We start from the raw sequence: 20,617 nt of genomic DNA, 5'->3' as shown, positions 1-20,617 counted from the left end.
AACCTTTAGAGGCGGGGGATCCTCAATGCTACCTAACTCCTTGAATCAGTGGCAGAAAATCTATATCCTGTTAAAGAGGAGGAGTCACATCAGATAATAGATATATGAAATCCATCTTGTTTCTCTCCTCTGTCCTTTGTAGGAAGCAGATCAATAGAAAAGGCTCTCCTTGAATTGCCGACATTGACACGAAAATCATTGCAGTGGAAAAAAAAGTTGACTCTAGGAAACAGGGAAGGTGTATATCACAGCGATGTTGGTGACGCTGAGGTGAAAGGAATCAGGAGCTTAAATGGGTGGCGATGAAGGAAAAACAGGACCTGATGTGGACTCTAGCTTGTATGAATAAAAAGGTGTCACTTTGTCTGCAATGTTGTACGACAAAACAGTATGTGAATGAACCAAAACCTTCATAACACTTAATGTTACAATATTCATTCCTGCCACAATAGTTACTATTCAAATTAATTCAAGGTGGTTTTTGGTGTCTGACTGTAGAATGCTATAAGAAGTCACAAAGTTTCAAAAGCCTTTACATCCAGCAGCTTTAGATGGGAAATACAAATACTGGTCTAAAAAACAAGACGTCAGGTTTATCCTATTGACATTCGGTCTTATTTTGAAGAAATCCTCAACCTGATTTATAACCGTGACGACTAGATTTGTGCATTAACTTGACCAAAATGGGACTATTTAATATTTTAAAGTGTGTTTTTTAGTGTGTTCTTTTCATAATGCCTACATCTTATCTAAAAACATTTACCTGCCTCCGCCAGAAATTAAGGTGTTAAGATCATGTAGGCATGTCACATTTTTTTTTGAGACTGTGTTTCTAGCTCAATCAGAACGGAAATTGAACACATGTTTAACCTTTCACCACTTGGGATTGCAAGTTTTGTTCATACAGTCCTCACAACAAATCTTTTTCAAACTAGCACCTAATGTACAAACATTAGCGGTTGCTTGCTAGCAAAATATACAACAGCCAGTGTTTGCGACATGTTTTTGGGGGTTTAATCAAAATGCTAATCCCAGATTTGTGAAACTCATGTGCACAAAATACCCTTTACTTGTTAACAAAGAAGACTGCAGTTTGTGTCCTGTATGAAACCAAACCATTGAACTTCATAGCTAAACAAATCTAGGATTATACCGTTGTGGTTTCATGTGGTTATTGTTATTTTGTTTAAATGACACGTCCATTCATTCTTGAATTTAAAAGTCCCAGAAAACTATATCAGCTAAATGCTATTTTCAGTATACTATCAAGATGTCTGCTGATATTTAGTAGGTTTATAGTATCCAGCGTTTGCCAAATTTGTTATCTGTTAGCATGCTAGAATCTATAAGCAAAGCTCAGACTGATGGGGATGATATTAATTTACAGTATCATGTAGTTATAGTCATCAGTCCATCTGTTCTTTTCCAATGACTGATATTTCCATTTGCCTTGATATTTGTTTTAAAAAAGGCAGGTAGTCTGACATTTAAACTTGAATTCTGAAAACAGTGCAAAATCTGCATATCGATTTGTGTCTCATTTTTCACTGTTTTCATGTCACAGCTTCATGGTCGTAATTATCAATCCTAGGATTTACAAATTATATTCTACACAAGTCATGTGAAAATCAAAATACCTACGTCATTGTTTAACTTCGGTGGCATCAGCAAGTCAAAGATGAAGGACGCCCCGCTGCCATCTGTGAGGTGACAAACAAAAAAGTGCTTGTTAGAGTTTCTTCCCTCAGGCTGTGAGACGTTTAAACTCCACCTGAACTCTTTTTCACAACAACACAAATAAAAACTGATCTCTAAAACATCACCTCTCTAAGACTCTACATGCTGCATTATAAATACTGAGCCATGTGGATGTTTATTTCCCATGTTGACCGTTTGAAATGATGAACAAACACTGTGCTCTGTTATTGCTTTCTGCTCATGTTCACTCACAATGACACAGTATTTACAATATTGCAAAATATAACAACACCGCGGTGGTAGCTTGTTTCTTGACTACACAGCTTCATTGTTACAAAATGTAACACTTAAATCTAAAGTGTTCTGTTACAGTTTTTCTATTTAACATTTTTAGTTAGATTTTCTTTATGATAAAGCATATCTTCCTCATTTATCGGCATGGAACCCTTCTTGCCCTGCCTCTCATTGCTTTTTCCTCTACAACCAGTCTACATCTCTATTTTGCTGCTCCATCCTGTACTGTTTACCTGAAAATAAAACTGCCCTTGACCTTGATGTTCAAAGCATTTGGCCTGATAAAAACAGAGAAGAGAAAACAGCCGCGAACCTCTCCATGCACTCGCTGTAGTAAAGCCATAAAACCCACACATTGTGGAGTGCATCCTATTGAACATATCATTTTTAAACAATTACTTTTATACCAGTAATTGAGACGTAATCTGTGAAATTGTATTCATATCAAGTGTTCTTTTGCAGCAGTGGAAACATTTTCTTCTTGTTTATTTTTGACTTGCCTCACAAATCTTATCAAACTGTGATTACGCCGATGCTCTTTTGATAATCTCCCTGTATTCAAACATTTATTTACTGTGAGACACTGCTCTTTTGTCTACTCTATCCTGATTTAAACGCTTATTTATCAGGGGAATTTCCAATGAGATGCCAAAGCTTAATATTTAGTATAGCAGCTTAGAAATGTGCTTGTATTTCTAAGCGCTATTCAGCTATTGCATGAACACATGTGGGAGTGTGCTTCTATTTTCTGCATGATAAGTGCATGTTTGTGAGTGGAATTGACAGAGCTATGCAGACAAGTGTCTGAGCGCCTGGTTGCTCTCTCCTTCGACATGTCAGGTGCTGTGTTTATGCAGCCTGTTGCCCAGCAACCCCTGCCAAACAGACTGGTGGATGAGGGAAGCTGTAAAGCAGGAGAAGTAGATGGTGTGATGAGGGTGTCTGAACAAGTGTGTGTTTTCCTGTGTGTGTGTGTGTGTGTGTGTGTGTGTGTGTGTGTGTGTGTGTGTGTGTGTGTGTGTAGCAGATACTCCTACAGGTTTAACAAGTTGTTGCACCTTTCACATCAATAACCTCCCTTAATATGGCAATGACGAATGCTTTATTAAGAAGATTAAAAAAGCTCTTGTTTGCTTCTTTTAATAATGATCTTGCAAAGTATTTTAGATGTAATTCAATCAGGACTGTGGCTTCATTAAGATTTTCTGGTGCGGTCATTTTGCATTTACAGACTATGACACAAAAGCCCTTTTCATAGTGTAGTAAGTGCCTCAACAACGCGTAACAAAGCCCCACCGTCATTATGCCTCAAGACACTCATATTGATTGCACAAGGGCGTAACATAGGTGTCTACATTGCGTTGCAGAAGTGCAGGAGAGCACATCGAAGTGGGAGCTCCACATACACACAGTCAGACATTTACACACACACACACACACACACACACACACACACGGCCCTGTTCTCCCCCTCTGGCTCCGCCGATCCTGGTTGGCCCCTTTAATGGCAAATGGACTTGAGTTTGTATAGTGCTTTTCTAGTCTACTCAAAGTGTATTTTACACAGGTCACACCTACCCATTGACACCCATTCACACATCAGAAGTAACTGATCCCATTCATACACATTAATACACCACTGACGAAGCAGCAGGAGCAAATTGGGGTTAAGTGTCTTGTCCAAGGACACATCAGACATGTAGCTACAGGAGCTGGGGATCAAACCCCCAACCTTCCGGTTAGGAGATGACTGACTCTACCAACTAAGCCACAGCCTCCCCCTGAAACATGTAAATTATGTATTTTTTCTGCTCACTCTTTCGGCCCATGTGCCAAGCTTACATATCTTACAAATGTATCCACTGACAGGTTAGAGTCTAAACTTCTTATCAAACTCCCAGTAAAATAGTCAGCCAGACATGCAACATGGAGTCATTTGTGTTCAAACAAAACAGAAAGGAGCCGTAAAGGTGCACCGCTGCTTTTACTACTCAGACATTCAGGAACACAGCGAGAACATTCATTTTTTTGAATTCAATTCCTTTTACCGGTACTCCTCTATTGCACCTCTGACCCCAATTTGTTGGTTGCCATCACATGTGTCTTCATAACAGAAACAAACTCGCTTCGGCTACAGTGGAAAATGTGCTACAAAACATCAGAGGAAATCAGCAGCTTTTAGTGTCCGTTCCGTTGAAAGAGAGGAAGAGCTTCTTTGTGCACTCACCGATTTTTGCACCAACAATAACACAGAAGAAATAGTCATTTAGAGATCTCAGTGCAAAATGTTGAAATAAAGCAAAAGGACGTGCTGCATTTTCTGTGATATTATTCCTACTGTATTAGTCCGTTGCTGACAAGAAAGACCTGCAGTGAGTTCACAAGTTCATGTGTACTCTATGGGGGTTTGATGTGGGTTAATCTGTGGAAAGTGTGTCATAACTATGGGAGACATTCGTTTGAAAACTCAGTCCCATGAAGTCTATAGCTTGAGTTTTGGCTTTGAAACTGCACCGTACATCTACTCTATCATGGATAATTTTTATATGTATATGTTGGTACCTGTTGTTGGAAATCACTCTGCTAAGCTCCTCTAGTAAAAAAAACCCTGAAGAGATCCAAACTGACCTTATAAAAAACATGTGACATTTCCCAGCTGAGGTACGAGAAACCTTGGTCTACAATAAGAGGAGCATCTTATTCAAATGTCACAGCGCTATACGGACTAGCTCTGATATTGTTAAGGAGCTGCTTTTTTTTCTTTTTTTTTTAAGAGCAAAGCAATTTACTGTGGTATCTCATTAAACCTTATAATGTCTTGGTAATAATTAAATGCCTGCATTTAGCAGAAAATGATTCAGCAGAGGAGATTCAAAAACACAGTATGCTTTGACTATAATTGACTTCTCACTCTGCCCCGGAGTTACAGCAGAATAATGGAGCTGGAAATAGCTAGTTAACCTCCTGTCAGCTAATACATAAAACGAAAACAAAAAAAGTGTTCACAGCTCCACATTATACCTGAACCCTTTTTTTTTTTTTTTTTTGCCTGCGAGAGGGAACAGAGGGATTTCAAGGTGGGAGTTGTTGCACACAAGTGATTTTATTAAGTGGAACACCCACTGTGAGCTCAATCTGTCATGCAGGGATTGTTTGACGTAAATTATGCATAATTTCCAGTGCATGAAAACACACACACATTGTATGGGTTAAACACTGCAGCACAATGCCACTAACACATTTGATAACCATTAACCTATAAAATCTACAACAGAATGCCTTTGTGATCATTCATGACAAGGAAACAATTATTTGATCCAAATGAAAAATGGTGATTCCATCTTTTTACACGTTGGCCAACGAACCGAAACGAAGATATTTTACAAACAGTAAACAAACAACATGGTTTTCAAAATCACATTATTTTGCATCTGTTCTAACAATTCTAAGAGAAGGACAGATATTCTTCCTGCTGTCAGCGTAATCTTCAAGGAGGTTTTCAAAGTCCAACACAACAAATTATGCCTGATGATTCCCTGAAATTTGGAACTTTAAAATTAACAAAAAACTATTTTTTCGAGATCAGAATTTTTTCCAAGCCTTTATTGCGTACATTGTATTAAATGGGAGAAATGTAGAACATTTTTCAGCTTATGTATACCACTTTATAAAACATGGATGTAGTGTCACCCATTGGTTACTGAGGGGGAGTTTTGAAGCCCAAACTTTGCAGTTGGTTTATTGAAAAAACTGTCTCAAACTAACTTTGATCTTCCTAGTAACAGGCAAAGAGGGGAAGCGGAGGAGGGCCTTTAACCTTCTGGCAAACAGCTACAACACACCCTGCTTGCAGTCATATCAGCCACGCCCTTAATTATGCATAACTTGTCACCTTCATAAAATCAAAACGGATGAGTTGTAAAAACGCTCCTGTGCAGTGTGTGCTGATAAAGGCAAGATCTTTGGACATGAAGTGGAGGATGCCACTTATTATAACATTATAAATTAAAGCTCCTGTTAAGTTTATTCTGGTGCCCCCTGTGGACATCTCTTATCTCTTTGCTGATTTTGTCTTGTACATCTTGTACATCTTTGTTGTGAACACCTAAAAATGCTTTTTAGACTGTGTGTGCAACTGATGACTCGTATGACACCTACACCTATGACACCTCCGGCAGCAGTTTTAGGCATTACTAACAACAATAACAATAAAGAATTGATCATTTTTGTCGGTGATGGTCTTGATGACTTTTGACGGTCAGGAGATTTAAATGAATCGAGGTGCTGAGCCCATAAAGTGGCCAAAAAAAAAAAATGCTCAGTCGTTTTTCAAAAAGTCACATTTTTAAACTTTGTTCTTCTATGTTTCATTTTATTGTTGACTATTGTTTAGATGGGGAGTGGGCAATTTCGCGATGTAAACCTTGAGTTTTTTAAATTGCTGTTTGTCATGTTTAGCTTCTTTTTTTTAATTCTATTGAATGAACCATTACTAACCCCTTCATCAAAAATGGATACACGTATCTATATTCATGTTGGCAGCAGCTCTATGTCATACCCTAAACAAGCATGATGCATTGTGTTTGTGCATTTCAGTGAACAAGTGAGTATTTTTTGCTGTTGTATGTCAGTGCTGCACTGATCATGTTATTCCTCTCTGTGTACAGCAGCAAAGGAAACATGTTGTCAACCCCCTCGCCTCCCGCTCTCTCTCTGCACTGTCTCCCTCTGTCTCTCGCTCTTCTTCAGAGCCCGTGGCCTGAGGGAACAGTTGGCTTTCTGAACGCTCTTCCCCCTTTTGTGAGCACACATTGATTGGCTCTATCCTCCCCCCCCCCACACCCCACCCCACCCCACCAAAAAAAGAAAGAAAAAAAAAGGAGAGCAGCAGCAGCAGCATGGGGTGTCGGAAGCCAGATATCTGCCGGTGCTTCTCCAAAAAATAATGTCTGAAGGTAAAAGGGGGGGAAAAAAACGAGGGGAGGAAATCATCAGGCGGCTGCAGAACAACCTGTCTAGGTATGTCTGCTCTCTTTCTGCTGCTGTAATGAGAATCAATGTGGGTTATCTCATTTCCCTCATGGCTTTTAGTCAAACAGAGTGCCTGTCCTCCTCTTCCTTTCGCTTGTTTGTTGAACAGGTTAAACACAATCCCCGAACACAATCCACCCCTCATAAAAGCGGTTAGAGAGAGGACACACATGAACCTAAGGGGGGGTTGCTAAAATGAAACCACAATTCATGTCATCTAGGGCTATAATTTCACTCACATTTTCAGGTTTCAGCGAAATAAAGTTGAGCTTAAAAGCGCGAGTGCAGCTATTCAACGTTGCAGAAAGTAGACCCTCAGGAATGTACGAGTCCAACACATATTTGCGACATAAAGCAAAGCAGCAAAGTGTGCACTGTGAACACATTTGGACTGGAACACAGCCAGGGGTTTGGTTGGTAGGTTGGCTGTGGAGGATGTGGGCTGGTCTCTGGAGCCTGGCGGTTGTTCATTCATAAACCAGGTGGGAACTGTAAATGAAAACACAGACATCTGCCAGCACTGGCCTGCACTCTCAATGATCACATTGTGCTGTTTTTTTTTTTTGTTTTTTTTTATGTGGGGAGCTTGAAGGACGTGTGGGTGCTGAATGTGTTATGTTTGTCTCTTATGTGATGATTACAATATCAACGGAAGAAAAGTATAAGTGGAGAAAGACAATAGAGGTCTTGATCAGAAAGGTGAGTCAGATTTAGATAACACAAACGGGAAGCTTCAGTGCTTTCTACGATCGCTTGACTCACTGCTGCTGAGTTTGTCATCACACTATTTAACATAACATGAAAAGTAGTCATGGTGAAAACTGAAGTTTCCCCACATAGTCCATCTATAGTCATCATGACGGATAACGCGTTATAAAGTTAAAGCTATTCACATCATGTTGTAATATTTGTTAATTTAATGCTTATTATGTTGTTAAATTATGAAGATGTTTACAACTAGCAACATTAGTATTACTCGGGTGGTCTAGATTTTTATAAGGAGAGCGTTCTGGTTTCTGTTAGACGGAAGAGGATTATGGCCACTGGAAAAAAACATTGTTTGGTTCTGACTTTTTTTTAATTTTTTTTTTAGACTTTAACATTTTCTGACTTTAATCTCAGAATTTTTAAAAAAAAAAATCAGATTTCTGAGATTAAAGTCAAAATGCTAGTGGCCCTATTCCTCTTCTGTATTGTTTGTTTTACGTTTGTAGTCATTAACAATCTTTTTTTTTTGTTCATGTGTCACTGACCCAGTTGTGAACCAGTGTGTCTGTCTCTTCACGGACGTCACATCATCTCGGCAGAGAACGTGTCTCCACAGTGTGATCACAGGTCTGACTGGTCGATCCATCTCAAAATATGCAACATATATGAAATAGAACACGTTTCTGTCCCTTTCTTTATCTAGGTCGGTTTGGTCCTCGCTCTTGCTATAACTCCCCTCTTCCTCTTAAAATACCATTTTGCATGATGAATACATTATGAGATGTCTGCAGCCGTCCCCGTGGCATTCATAACAACTGGGTTTATGTTAGCTACAAGGACATGGGCTCTAATGTTTACATTGTGCCTTTCAAATCCAACACTGCAACAAAAAAAAACAACTAATGCTGTCATAACATGTTTATGCAGAAAGGCATAGATAGAAGATCCCCGCCTTTCAACATGAATGAAATACTACAAGGTTTAAAGTTTCATAGTGTATCATTCAGAGGGGAGCCTGGGCAGGCACAGCCTACGCTGACAGCTTGGCCCCGCTCTGCCTTCATTCCACAAGTGCATCTTCTCTGGATGCTAGAATTTGAAGAACAGCTCACTCTGTTTATTGAAATTCCCCTAGGGTGAGAAAGTAAATAGTAAATGGACTTGAGCTTGAATAGTGCCTTTGTAGTGTTCTGACTACTCAAAGCGTTACACCGCAGGTCACACTTACTCACACACTGATGACAGGGGATGCTACTGTATGTAAAGTGTCCCTCAGTATTAACTAATGCCATTTATTACACCAGTCATACACAATTTGGGGTTCAAAGTCCAGCCGACATGTGACTACAAGAACTGGAGATCAAACCCCTGACCTTCTGGTTGAGAGATGACCGACTCTACCACTGAACCACAGCCTTCCCAGAGGTCAGTGTACTTAGGTTTTGAATTTGTTTCTGGCTTTGATGGCTCAACATGTAGGAGCCAATAAAGCACACCGATAAAACCCTTAATTGTCAGTCGTAGCTGACTGTTGATAGCGGAGAGAGGACGGCCTTTCCAATGAGTCAGCACACTGATCAGTACATTCTATAGAAGCAAAGACTGATGCTTAATTTGACATGATTTTGAAACTTAAATTTATATCCTTGAGATTTCCTTCAGTACTGAAATTTTGCCTGGTGGTTCATAGCGCAGTCTTCTGTTGTGTAAAAACTTAAAATACATATTTTTAAAAATGATTTGCAGGGATTTTAATCTTTCAGTAACACTCAAAGTACATGATCATACTCAAATGTAAATAAACGTTTTTCACACATGTATGAACGACATCACGCTCTTCAGTGGCCGACGATTTAAAGCAATTCAAAAACATTTCAAAGATTCATTCCTTGTACCTTAAGTTTGTCCAGCTCCTTCTTTGTGCAACCTCAAAGCTTTTCCGTACAACTTTAAATTGTTTCTGCAGCACCTTGCAACCACTGAACATTTATAGCTCAATAAAATTGATGTGGCTTTAGTATCCAGGAAAAACTTTTCTCCTGCATCCCGATACAACCCCGGAGAAGTACAATTACCTAAAAATTTCCCAATCTCTTTTTAATGTTCACACTGGCCAATTCAGGGATGGCTTACAAGGCTGGAACAGGCTGAAATCAATGCTTCCTGTCACCTTTTAGCAGGACAAATGGCGCCTATTGTTCCAGCCCAACCTCCCACCCCCTGAGTTAGACAGCTGGGGTAGATGCACAGATCTGAAGGAGGGGAGTCCAAACAGACCAGCAGAGAGTGTATCGATACTTTGCAGAGTTTTTGTTCCCATTAAACATACATCATCATAGCTCTTATTGCTAATATAAGACATATTTCTACGATTATTGTATAACATTCCTAGAATAATAAGTCCCTGTTATGTACCAGATAAGTTAAGTGTCTATTTTAGGTTTCATGGGATAGCTTTTGTTGGGATTTGGCTCTAAATAAATAAAAGATGATTGACTGAATGACTCCTTTGATGGAGAAAGGAAACTCCACTCTGATCCTAATCCTCAAGAGTCAATCACATCACAGCATGTTGGGTTGTTTGTGATTCTAACTTTTCACATGGGGCGCTTCCAAACAGGCCAGCAGGTCAAACATGTTAATATGTTGTTTGTTATGTGTGTGTGTGTGTGTGTGTGTGTGTGTGTGTGTGAAGTCTGGGTGCTGTTTGGCACAGTCATGGCTCCTTGACGTCAGCGCTCAGCCCAGACTGCTGCTGCTGCTGCTGCTGCTGCTGCTGATGCCGCTGCTGCTCTCAAACATGTCTTTGTTATTCAGAGCTTTCCGTCAGAGAGCGGCGACCTGCAAAACACGGAGGGTGGCGTCCAGCTCCCAAGGAGGAGCGCGCGGGACGACACAGCGCGTGCGCGTGTGGGCGGCAGTGTTTTGGTTGGAGGGCGTGCGCGCGTGTTCAAAGATCAGTCTGCTTTGGCATTAATTTAATATCCATGATTAAATCGTTTAAAGACTACAGCTATTTAAATCAGTAACTGTTGGTATTTGAATTATCTTTCACAAATATTATGACTTTTCCGTCACAATTAATATTATAAACACATTATTTTCCCTTCTTCTTCATCATCTTATTCTTATTAATAAATCATAAACAATACGACTTAAAGATATTCTTGGATTTAAAAAAAAAAAATGTTTAAATATTATCTTATTCTTATTGATTAATTAATAATTCCTGGATTTTAAAAATAGGTATTTTTTTGTTTTATCTTATTCTCCCTCTTGTTATTAATGGGCCAATTGTTAATACTAATGCTTTAAGTGCCATAAGGATAAGATGTTAGCTTAGAAATAATATAAATAACTTAATTATATTCTCCTAATTAATCTTGTAAATACCGAGATATGAAATAAATACCCAGCATGGCTCATTTATTTTTTTTAATATGTCCAACTAATCGTCATTCATAAGCACCCGGATGGCACCTGACCCGGGGTCTCTCCAAGCAGATCCAGAGCACCAGCTGGCAGCACACCGATTTTCATCCGAGTCCTTGCTCCTCTCCTCTCCTCTCCTTCCCTTCCTTTCCTTCCTTCCTTCCCTCTTCCCGATGGCTTCTCCGCGTACAAACCGAAAAATCCGCGACACATTTTGTCAGCAGCCACCGAGCATGGGTCCCTCTGGTAATAGAATAGCCAATGTAATTTGACACTTCAACTTACTGCGCTCTCTCCGAGTCTATTCAGTTACTCACCCACTGACGTTGAGCCCGTTCTCAGTGGCCAAGAAAAAAGGGGGGGGGACGATATTTAAAAAACAAGAAGCCGAGAATTAACCGAGGACTTTTCTGCGGCTGAACAACCCGGTGAGTAACCGCAAAGTTGTCTTGTTATCCCCGGTGTTCCGTCGCGGTGCTTTGCTTTTGCTTTGCTTTGCTTTGCTGCTGTGTGGCTTGTTGTCTTGTGGAGGTTTTTTTTTTTTTTTTTGTTTCCACATTGTTTTCCCAACAATAGAGTGACCACTTTGAACTGGCACCCAGGAGCAACGTCGGAGGCTGTAATAATAACCCACCGCAAGCGTTTTATTTACTAGCTGTAGTGCCGTCCGGGGGGATTGAACCGGCGGCTGCTGTTGTAAAAAAAAAAAAAAAAAGAGCAGGTTGTGCATTTGTGTTTTGGTTAACAGATGCCGCGTTGATCTGCACAACGTTACAAGGCTTAACATTGTAGCATGTTTTTGCAGTTTGCATGCAGAATGAATCATGCGGCGCTGACGTGATTCTTGTCTGTCCATGTGTGGTAATGTGTTTTTTTTTTTTTTTTTTGTTGCTTTTATTTGAGCTCTTGGATGAGCTCAAAGCAACACGCGTTGTTGGTCCAGTGTGGGGTTTGGTTGTGGAGCTGCAGATGGTGACTGAAACCGCGCGGATTATCCACTTAATGTCTCGTTAAATGTTTATTTCTGAACTTTGTGAAGAGCGGCACGTGTGCACAGCTACTATTAAATATCAGTGTATTCCTGTCACACTGCCGGGGCTCATAGCTGCATGCTTCATAAGGGTTTAACAAGTTGACTCCCAAAAAAAAACAAACAGAAAAATAAATAATTCCCTGCTGTCTCAGTGTGGAACTAGTTGGAGATTGAGGGGCTCACGTTCAGTGTATGTACCTACATCAGACCAGGAAGCAAAAAAAAAAAAAAAAAAAGAAGTGGAAATAGTGATCTGCTTTGTCAGTGAAAAAAAAAAAAAAAAAAAAAAAAAAAAGTGTGTTCCTCCTCTGCTTCATGAAGTCCCACTGTACCAGCATCATCAAGCAGGCATGCAGATGTTTCTTGTCTTTTTTTGTTTTTCTGCTCAGATGTCCAGGAGAGCTTTTCCTGTTTTTTTTTGTTATGTTGCTTAAAAAAAAAAGTTCGTTCCCCATTCTGTTTTTTTTTTTTTTTTTTTTTTTTTTTTTAAAGCTGCTGCAGCATCCCAATAAGTCTATTTGGGAAGTGGCTGCTGCTGTGCTGAGGGGGTTGTGTGTAAAAAAAAACGTCTTTGCAAACTGTCTTGCAATCCAAGGATGTCAAATTGTAGACACAGTTTTGATGCAAATCTTAACGCTCCGTTTTTTTCTTTTTCTTCGACTGATAACTCAAACTTCCAGTGGCTGGTGTCTGTTTTCTCTTCGTCCCCTTTTCTTTTCTCCCCTCCTCTTTGGGGGCCCCGAGTTTTAGGGCTCCTGAATAACCCTGGAGCAGACCCCACCAGGCTGACCTTCTTCTATTCAAGTTGAGGATGTTGAAACACCAGCCGTCAAACAAAAGACACATTGAAACGGAGATCTGCAGCCCAGCACGTGTGTCTGGGCGCTGGAGTCGACCATTTATTAACTCTCAGTTTCCCACTGACCAATAAGAAGCGACAGGATACAACCAGGCGGGAGAAAAACCTCTACTTTTATTTCAAAACATCTCCAACATACATTTTAGAGTCTTGTTTTCTCTCTCTCTCTCTCTCTCTTTCTCTCGACCAAAGTCAATCAGAGGTCTGTGGTTGTGGCAGCTTGGATCGACAATGGCAGCACGTTTTTCAGAGCAGGGTGGGAGTTTTCTTTTTCACCCGAGGAGGTGAGAGCAAAAGACGGAAGCTGGAAATGGCCGTGCCACATGGGAAATAATTCAACTCTCAGATCAGAGAGGACACACAAGAGGCCTCATTACCTCCAGCAGCAGCAGCAGCAGCAGCAGAACTGCCCAGAGAGCTGGTGTTTCTCCACCAGCCTTCTCCAATCTTCTCTTTCCCTTCAGCGGACGCTCCTTTTCAGTGGAAATACACCTTTAATAAACACAGCCCAGAGTCCTCCTTTGTGACATATATCTTGATTCCTCTCCCTATGGTTTGGATCCCAAGCTTCTTTTTCCTCATGTGTGCTTAAGTAGCAGGTAAACACGGCTGTTATAGATGGTGTATAATACCAATAATGTTATTGATTTGACTGGGGACTCCACAGAGCCCCTCTCAAGATCTCCAACAGGAAAGAGGGCGAGGAAAGGCGACTGCTCTTCCTCCTCGGTCAGAGCCTGTGGGAGGTTTGAGTAGTTTTTCTTCTCTTTTGCTCAAGGTCCCCCCCTTTTTTTTTTTTGTGTGTGTGTGTGTTGTCTTTGCTGGAGAGAGTAAAACTCCTGGGATGAATCACAATCTGCTGGTGCGGCTATTTTTCACACCGAGCAGAAAGTGTGTCAGTGGGCAGCTGGAGTAGCTCAATCATGAGGTTGAGTTCGGTGTCAAATAGCGCTTCATGTTGAATAATGCTGTGCTACTTGTTAGCGATAAGAACATCAGAAAGAGTTATTTTGGATGACTGTAGTAATTCCGGAAATAAACTTTTGAGTATTTAATCGTCCTGGGAAGTAAAACAAAAAGGACATTTTAATCAGGCGCGGAGTGAAAGAAGATAGTGATGCTATTCATCAGGCAGATACAGATTTATCATGAAGAAATAGATGCTAATTTGATAGATTTTATTGTTGTTGAAGGATTGAAGCAGTTTCCCCGATTTCAGAACTCGTCCGCCAACCTCTGTGGACGATATCGCTTTTGGGTGATGGGGAAGTTTTCCGGCGTTCAGGTATAAAGGACATCCGACTGATGCTTCTTTTTGTGACGCTGTTGTTTTTGTTGCCGTTGCTCAGAGTCCGCCTGGCAACTCAAAAAAAGCGAGGATGAAGTTAGGAGTTCCACGTGCATGCAGACGAATGTTTGTAGAGATTATTTAAAGCCGAATCTCTTTTTTTTTTTTCCCAGACGCTAACGGGTAGGATTCAGGATTGCATAACAGCTGATGCATTCCCTCTCTTTTTTTTTTTTTTTTTTTTGCTCCACACATGGACTGTTTTACTGCATACAATCAATCTGAAACACCAGTGGATTACAAACCGAAACCAGATGACTTCCTATATCCCAAACCGTGTCATTTATCCACAGTCTCTACATTTCTATACAGAGTCTGTGAAGATTGGTGTTGTTATCTGTGATGGCATTTTGATCCTTTGTGAAGCAACCGAATATGTTGTAACTTGGTCGCTTCTGTTCAGCCTCCAGATGAGTTTTTGATCTTTTGATCTGAAAGTGTGATGTCTTTTTCGCAAAAGGTTGTTTAAAAAACCCCGTTGGATTTCCCTCGACCAAAAACTTTCTCTAAGTGCTGCAACTTTGCAATGACTCTCTTGAACTTGTGGCCCCTTTAAATGATGCCACACAGACACACGCTGAATTATTTCACTGTTTTGTTGGTTACTTTTATTCCAGTTAGTGATGTGAATCCTTTGGACAGCAAAAGTAAGCTTTTTCTACATCCATCCACTTGGTTCTTCCTCATATAACCCCCCCCCCCCCCTGCATTCCTCGTGTGTGTGTGATGATTTGTGACGCTCCACCTCGGCAGCAACATGTGTACCGCGCAAGATATCCACCCGACGGAGCGGGGATGGTCAGACTGTACCTGTCAGCTTGACTGTTGACTGTTAAATATGAAGCGGCTATTTTGAAAACACAGCTCAGGGAAAGGGAATCTGTGTGTCGAGTGTGTGTGTTTGTGCAGCGGGGAGATAGAGAGCGCAGCGCAGGATGGGAGAGGTGCTGGGACTGACGCCAGACCACACATCATTTAATCATGTTAGAGTGTGCAACCACTTTGTGCATATTTTGGGTTGCAATGGTGATAGGAGTTGTTATTGTACAAACTGTACGCATGCAAAGAGAGGGAGGAGAGGCGGACTGACAGCTTGGAGAATAACTCTTATTTTGGGTTTTAAAATTTGTCAAATTGTGGATTTATGACACAAATATGCCAAAAAAAAAAAGAGTGATTTGTGCTGCTGCTGCTGCTTGTGAAATGTGCATGAACATATGAGAGCACTTAAAAGTTGAAAGGATGACCATTGTGCATATTAGCATTGGATTTGAACGCGTGCTTTCTGCTTAATCCCACTGTTGACTCGCCTGCTAAATCCTGAGTGTGTTATTTTTGCTCTTTTTAGGGAGCCCCTCTCTGCATAATCTCACTTAATCTAATCTATCCCCCCTCTATAATGGGCTGGGAACGATGTGACTTTATAGAAACAGCTTCAGTGTAGATCCACACCAAACACACTGCTGCGAGTGTGCCGGCTGCCTCTTCCCTCAGCCCCTCTGGCCAAAGCTCTTGTGAAAATGTGAGTGACCTCTGCGGCCCTTGTTAGTCTGAACAATAGACCGGCCTGCTCTTACAGCTGCAGCCGCGCTTGGAGGGGAAGTTAGCCGGAACAGAGACACAGCTCGTAATTAATACGAGTAAATACTGTAGTTTAGGCTTAATCCTGTGCCCGCTTGGTAAACCAGGGAAATAAAATCTCTATTTATCATATCAGTTATGTGCAGGATGAAGAGCTGTTACTTTAAATGACTTTTGAATCTATAGAATATTTTAAAATAGCAAAACATGCCTGTTGTTGTTCCCCAATTTTAAGTAGAAACGTAGTAATTTAGTTTAGTTATGTCATGAATAAAAAAGACAAGTGTCAAATCAGCAGGTTTAAAGCACAAACTGTATGCAGCTCTTCTTCAGGTTACATCCTTTCTGCACTTGACGGATATGTGGATTGTGCACAACTGACCGAGTTATTGAAAATATGACTGCATGAAACAATAAGTGAATAGACTGAAAATAAGTAAAAATTTTAATGAGTCATTTTTTTTTTTTTAAAGCTTCTTAAATATGAAGATTTGCAGCTCTGCTAGTTTGAATGTCGTTTGGTTGAAAAATTGATAAAAGTCAACAAAACAGGTCAAATTGCGGTGTGGAACCTTCTCTTAAACAAAGCTCGACTGCTTCTTGTATTCAACAAGCCACATACTGAGAAGAAAGAACACAAATGACTTGACTTCCTCAATTGTTGCCCTTTGTTTCCTGTGCTGCGTTCTTCATCTTCGTTGAATTTATTGGCGGGCTACACAGTGTCGCACTGCTATGTCACACTATTACGTAGCTAATGCGGCTATCACCATCTGGCTTACACGTTGCCCACCATGTAAGTGTACTTGCTGGCTGGAAACGTAAGCAAGATCAGGGTGATGAGAATCAAACTGTACCATACCGAAACGGACGGTTTGGTGGAAATGAAGCTTAAAACTGTGCAGGGATGTTGGCAATCGGTTCCAGTTGGGGGTGCTGAGAGAAGTCATTCTGTATGATGATTCTCAATATATTTGAATGTTCAGGATTATTGATACTAATAATATTAACAGCAACTCAGACCGAATGAAGAACATTTTTTTTACTCTGCAACAGGCAACAACCCTCACACTGAAAGTTTATAATAAACAGAGCAGTGAGGGTAACATGTGTGTATACTCTGTTGCTGATTGGTTACCATGAGTCTGTTAGCAGAGACTGCAGACTGCGGTGATGTTCACACACCCTTCACTGGTGAACTGTGTAACTTAAGAACAGATGATCGATAAACGTTTTTCTTTCTCTTTCTCCTCCACCTCTGTGCTCAATGGAACGCTTCCTCGCTCTCACTCGGCCGGATGAACTCTCTCCCACAAGTTGTTCTCAAGTTCTCAAAAGAAAAGAATAATCAAATAAAACCTAGAGTAGAATCTATAAGCTGCTCTGTTTGAGAGGATGAGCACATGTGTCAAGCATCATTAGTTGCATTCTTATCTGTCGTGTGATTTAAGATGTTTGTGCTCTCTCTGGCTTTTATGTTTCTGGAATATCTGCATGACATAACATTTAATTTATAGTCAAAAAATACTTAGTTTCCAGGTTTTTTTCTTTCAGGCTGTAGGGTTTGCAGGTCATATAGGTGAGTTAACGGTGGATAAAGCAGTAGCTTCAGAGGTCCCCTGTAGTCACAGCTCTTGCATGCTGAATGTGATACCCTGTGAAAGACATACCGAGGTGATGTCACGACGTGGCGCCGCAGCTTTAAGTGTAAACGAAAGGCTCCTGATCTATAAATTAAACAAAGTCCAGCCACGGGAACATCGAAGAGCTGTCAAATCTCACAGAAGAGGAAAGTTTCTGTTTCTGTGGGTTGAGAAAATAGCAAGAAAAAGTCTCAGGTGGTGTGATCTCACTATCAAGAAAAGAAAAGAAAGGGAATACTCCTGAGGGGCTCTGTTGGAGGATCTGAGTATGTGTGTGCACTTCGGAGGTTTTTTTTTTTTCTTACTTAAAGAGAGAGAGAGAGGTCCTCCATACGTGTGATGAGTAATGAAGGTGATTCTGAGCAAGTGCTGGAATTACATTCTAACGGAGCCCGCGGGGGTCCAGATCTCATTGTTCTCTGACAGGGAAAATTAACTGGGATTTATTAATACACACTCAATGCCCCCCCTCCTATCCTTCCCCTTGCTATACTCTGTCGCTCTCAAAGGTCTGTGAGACAAATTTCCATCCCCCTCATACCCCTCCAAAAAAAATCTGATTCTTTCAAGTTCCCTATCAAGATGTGAAACACACGTGGATAAAGTCCCCGACATGCTGCACAGTTTCTCCGTCGGCTGCTGCCATATGTCGACGCACAAGAGGCTCCTATTCAAATATTGTTTTTGCATCTCACCTGTCTCCCTTTTTTGCATAATCACCGCGACAAATCCTGCAGCTGACCCAGAGTGGAGAAGGATTTGTTGCACTTATCCCTCGTGAGCTTTGATTTGTCTTTTTAAAGCACTCGGAAACTTGAGGTTTGCTGTGTTTCAAGTTATGATTTAATAGCAAAAACTCACAAATCTGCTTTTGCGAGTTGTTTGATTGACACGTTGGAAGAGAAACGACTCAAAAAGAACTGTCTTCAGATTCTGTTTTGATTCTCCCTGGTTTCAGATTTTTGTAGAGGAATGTTGAAGATTTGCTGCTTTGCTTTGTATTGTAGAAAAAAAGGGGCTGGTTATATGAACACAGTGCAGGGCAATTCAAAAAGAGCATCAGGACGAAAAAGACATGCAGGCAGACATGCTCACTGCCGCCAATCATAACATTTCAACTGGAGTACTTCTTCAGGTGATCATTTTTGAGACCTGGAAAAAAAAGTGGTTTCTCCTGGTGTGCCTTGCTATCGATGAATGCTGTATGTTTTTGGATTGGTCTTTGATGTTCATGTTTCATCAGAAGGTTTGTGAGTTGTGTCACCTTGGAGCGTTTTGAACATTTGACCACATCTGCCATCATGGAGTCTATCAGCCAACCGTTGTACAAATCGATATAAATATATGGATTTGGCCCCTATTTTTAAAAAACGATCGCTTGAAGAAGACCTTTGAAGAAACATTCAATGAAAATTTTCATGGCATTGAGCAATGTGGCCGTATCTTTGTCTTTTTGCTTTGTTTTTGAGTGTCATTGAACATTGAATGTTATTGCTACTTCAGTCAAATCAAACTGTATGGAGACATCACCCTGGGCTCTGGGACCTCACGACGGGCATTTTTCACCATTTTATTTCATGCTTCGATTAATAGAAGGAATGGAAGCTGCTGTTTTATTGCTTAACTTTGATTGATGTATGGAAATGTGTTTTTTCACGCCCACTTCAAAGCAGTGCACAGACACAAGAATAATCAAACATTTCAAATATCTCAAAGTTTTGTATCTCCAAAGCTGTTTGCACAAATGCTTTACGGAAAAATCTTCTGAAATCTTCTTGATACATTGATGCATATTCACATGTCGTCACAGCAACGTGAAGATTTACCTGTCAGACAAGGGGGGGGGGGCTCTCAGGAGATGAGACATAATGTAGAAATGATGTTATGGATATCAAAGACGGTGGATTAAGCAGAAGAGTCTCACAGTCACAGTTAAGTTTTTGCTTTAACATTATTGTTACGTGTTATTCACACAATCAATGAACGAGTAAAAAAGGATATAGCGATCCGTAAACTGCATGAAGCAGCGTCATTACCTGCAGCAAGAATGAGCCAGTCGCGCACTGGAGAATTCACCCGTTTGTGTTTTAACCGCTGAAATTTATGAAACTTTTCAGTTTTGTGCTTTGTTGAAAACCGCTTTGGAGGTGGAGCCGTACTGGGAACACTGATTTTTAGGGCTTTTTCTTTGAAGTTTTCCATACATTATATAACGTATAATCAGGCTCTCTTCATTTAGAGCTTCTTGATGTACTTCACTTTACATACATTCATATTTGTGCCAGATTAAATTTATTTTTTGGTCCCACCAACACTTCAAAAGCCAATGATACTCAACAAAGTATGGCGGCAAATTTTGTCGATCAACCGCAAAATCGTCTCTCTTGTGACCCTTTTTCTTGATTTAACAAAAAAACTTAAACCAAACTGTCTACTCCATGATGAATCTGAGACAGCAGTAACCCCCCCCCCCCCCCCCCCCCTTCCATGTGTCAGCTTACACTGTGGCCTCGGTCTAACACGATGTCTCTGTGTCTGTGTGCGGGCGGTTACCCAGGTGCAAGGCATGCATCACAGACCGGAGCTGATACACCGACGTGACAGCTGTGGGCACTGAAAGAAGAGCATGACAGAAGTCTCTGCACTCGAGGGTGTAATACATTAACCCTTAGCATCCGAGTGTTGCATTTTGGGTCAAAAATCACACTGCTTCCGTATTTTTTTCAATGATAGCGGTATTATTGTTGTACATCCTGGACAAAGGCCAGTAAATCTGACAAGAAAATGTAAGAGAACTGCACCCATTTGTACATGTTTTATTATCAAATTGGTTGATTGAAATAAAAGTTCCCGGACTTTTTTCAACCAGATGAATCAAAAACCTAACGTTTCTCTGTGGCTACATGGCAAAAAAAAAATCTTGATTACATCACTCAAAGCATGATGGGACGATGATATCAAACCATACATCCAAAAAGGAAAAAATCTAA

General features: G+C 40.6%; 1 protein-coding gene and 1 long non-coding RNA gene across 4 annotated transcripts in view; one reads left to right on the top strand and one right to left on the bottom strand.

Annotated features, from left to right (window-relative positions):
* Positions 1–10,384: 10,384 nt before the first annotated feature.
* On the bottom strand, positions 10,385–11,610 carry LOC136177298 (uncharacterized). The gene is made up of 2 exons (XR_010664938.1): positions 11,481–11,610; positions 10,385–11,406 (listed from the first exon to the last, which is right to left on the bottom strand). It is a non-coding gene; the product is annotated as an uncharacterized lncRNA (long non-coding RNA).
* The window catches only part of LOC109996052 (zinc finger MIZ domain-containing protein 1), a 120,761-nt gene continuing 111,542 nt past the window's right edge, over positions 11,399–20,617 (top strand). For all 3 annotated transcript variants that reach the window (XM_065949902.1, XM_020649993.3, XM_065949901.1), the window contains exon 1: positions 11,399–11,591. The gene's annotated coding sequence lies outside the window, so the exon portion shown is untranslated. The remainder of the gene's footprint in view (positions 11,592–20,617) is intronic.

Source organism: Labrus bergylta, chromosome 21 (assembly GCF_963930695.1).
Source record: "Labrus bergylta chromosome 21, fLabBer1.1, whole genome shotgun sequence".
In the NCBI taxonomy this organism is placed as follows: domain Eukaryota; kingdom Metazoa; phylum Chordata; class Actinopteri; order Labriformes; family Labridae; genus Labrus; species Labrus bergylta.
Note: the sequence above shows the minus strand (reverse complement) of the source record. Positions and strands in the feature narration are given on the sequence as shown.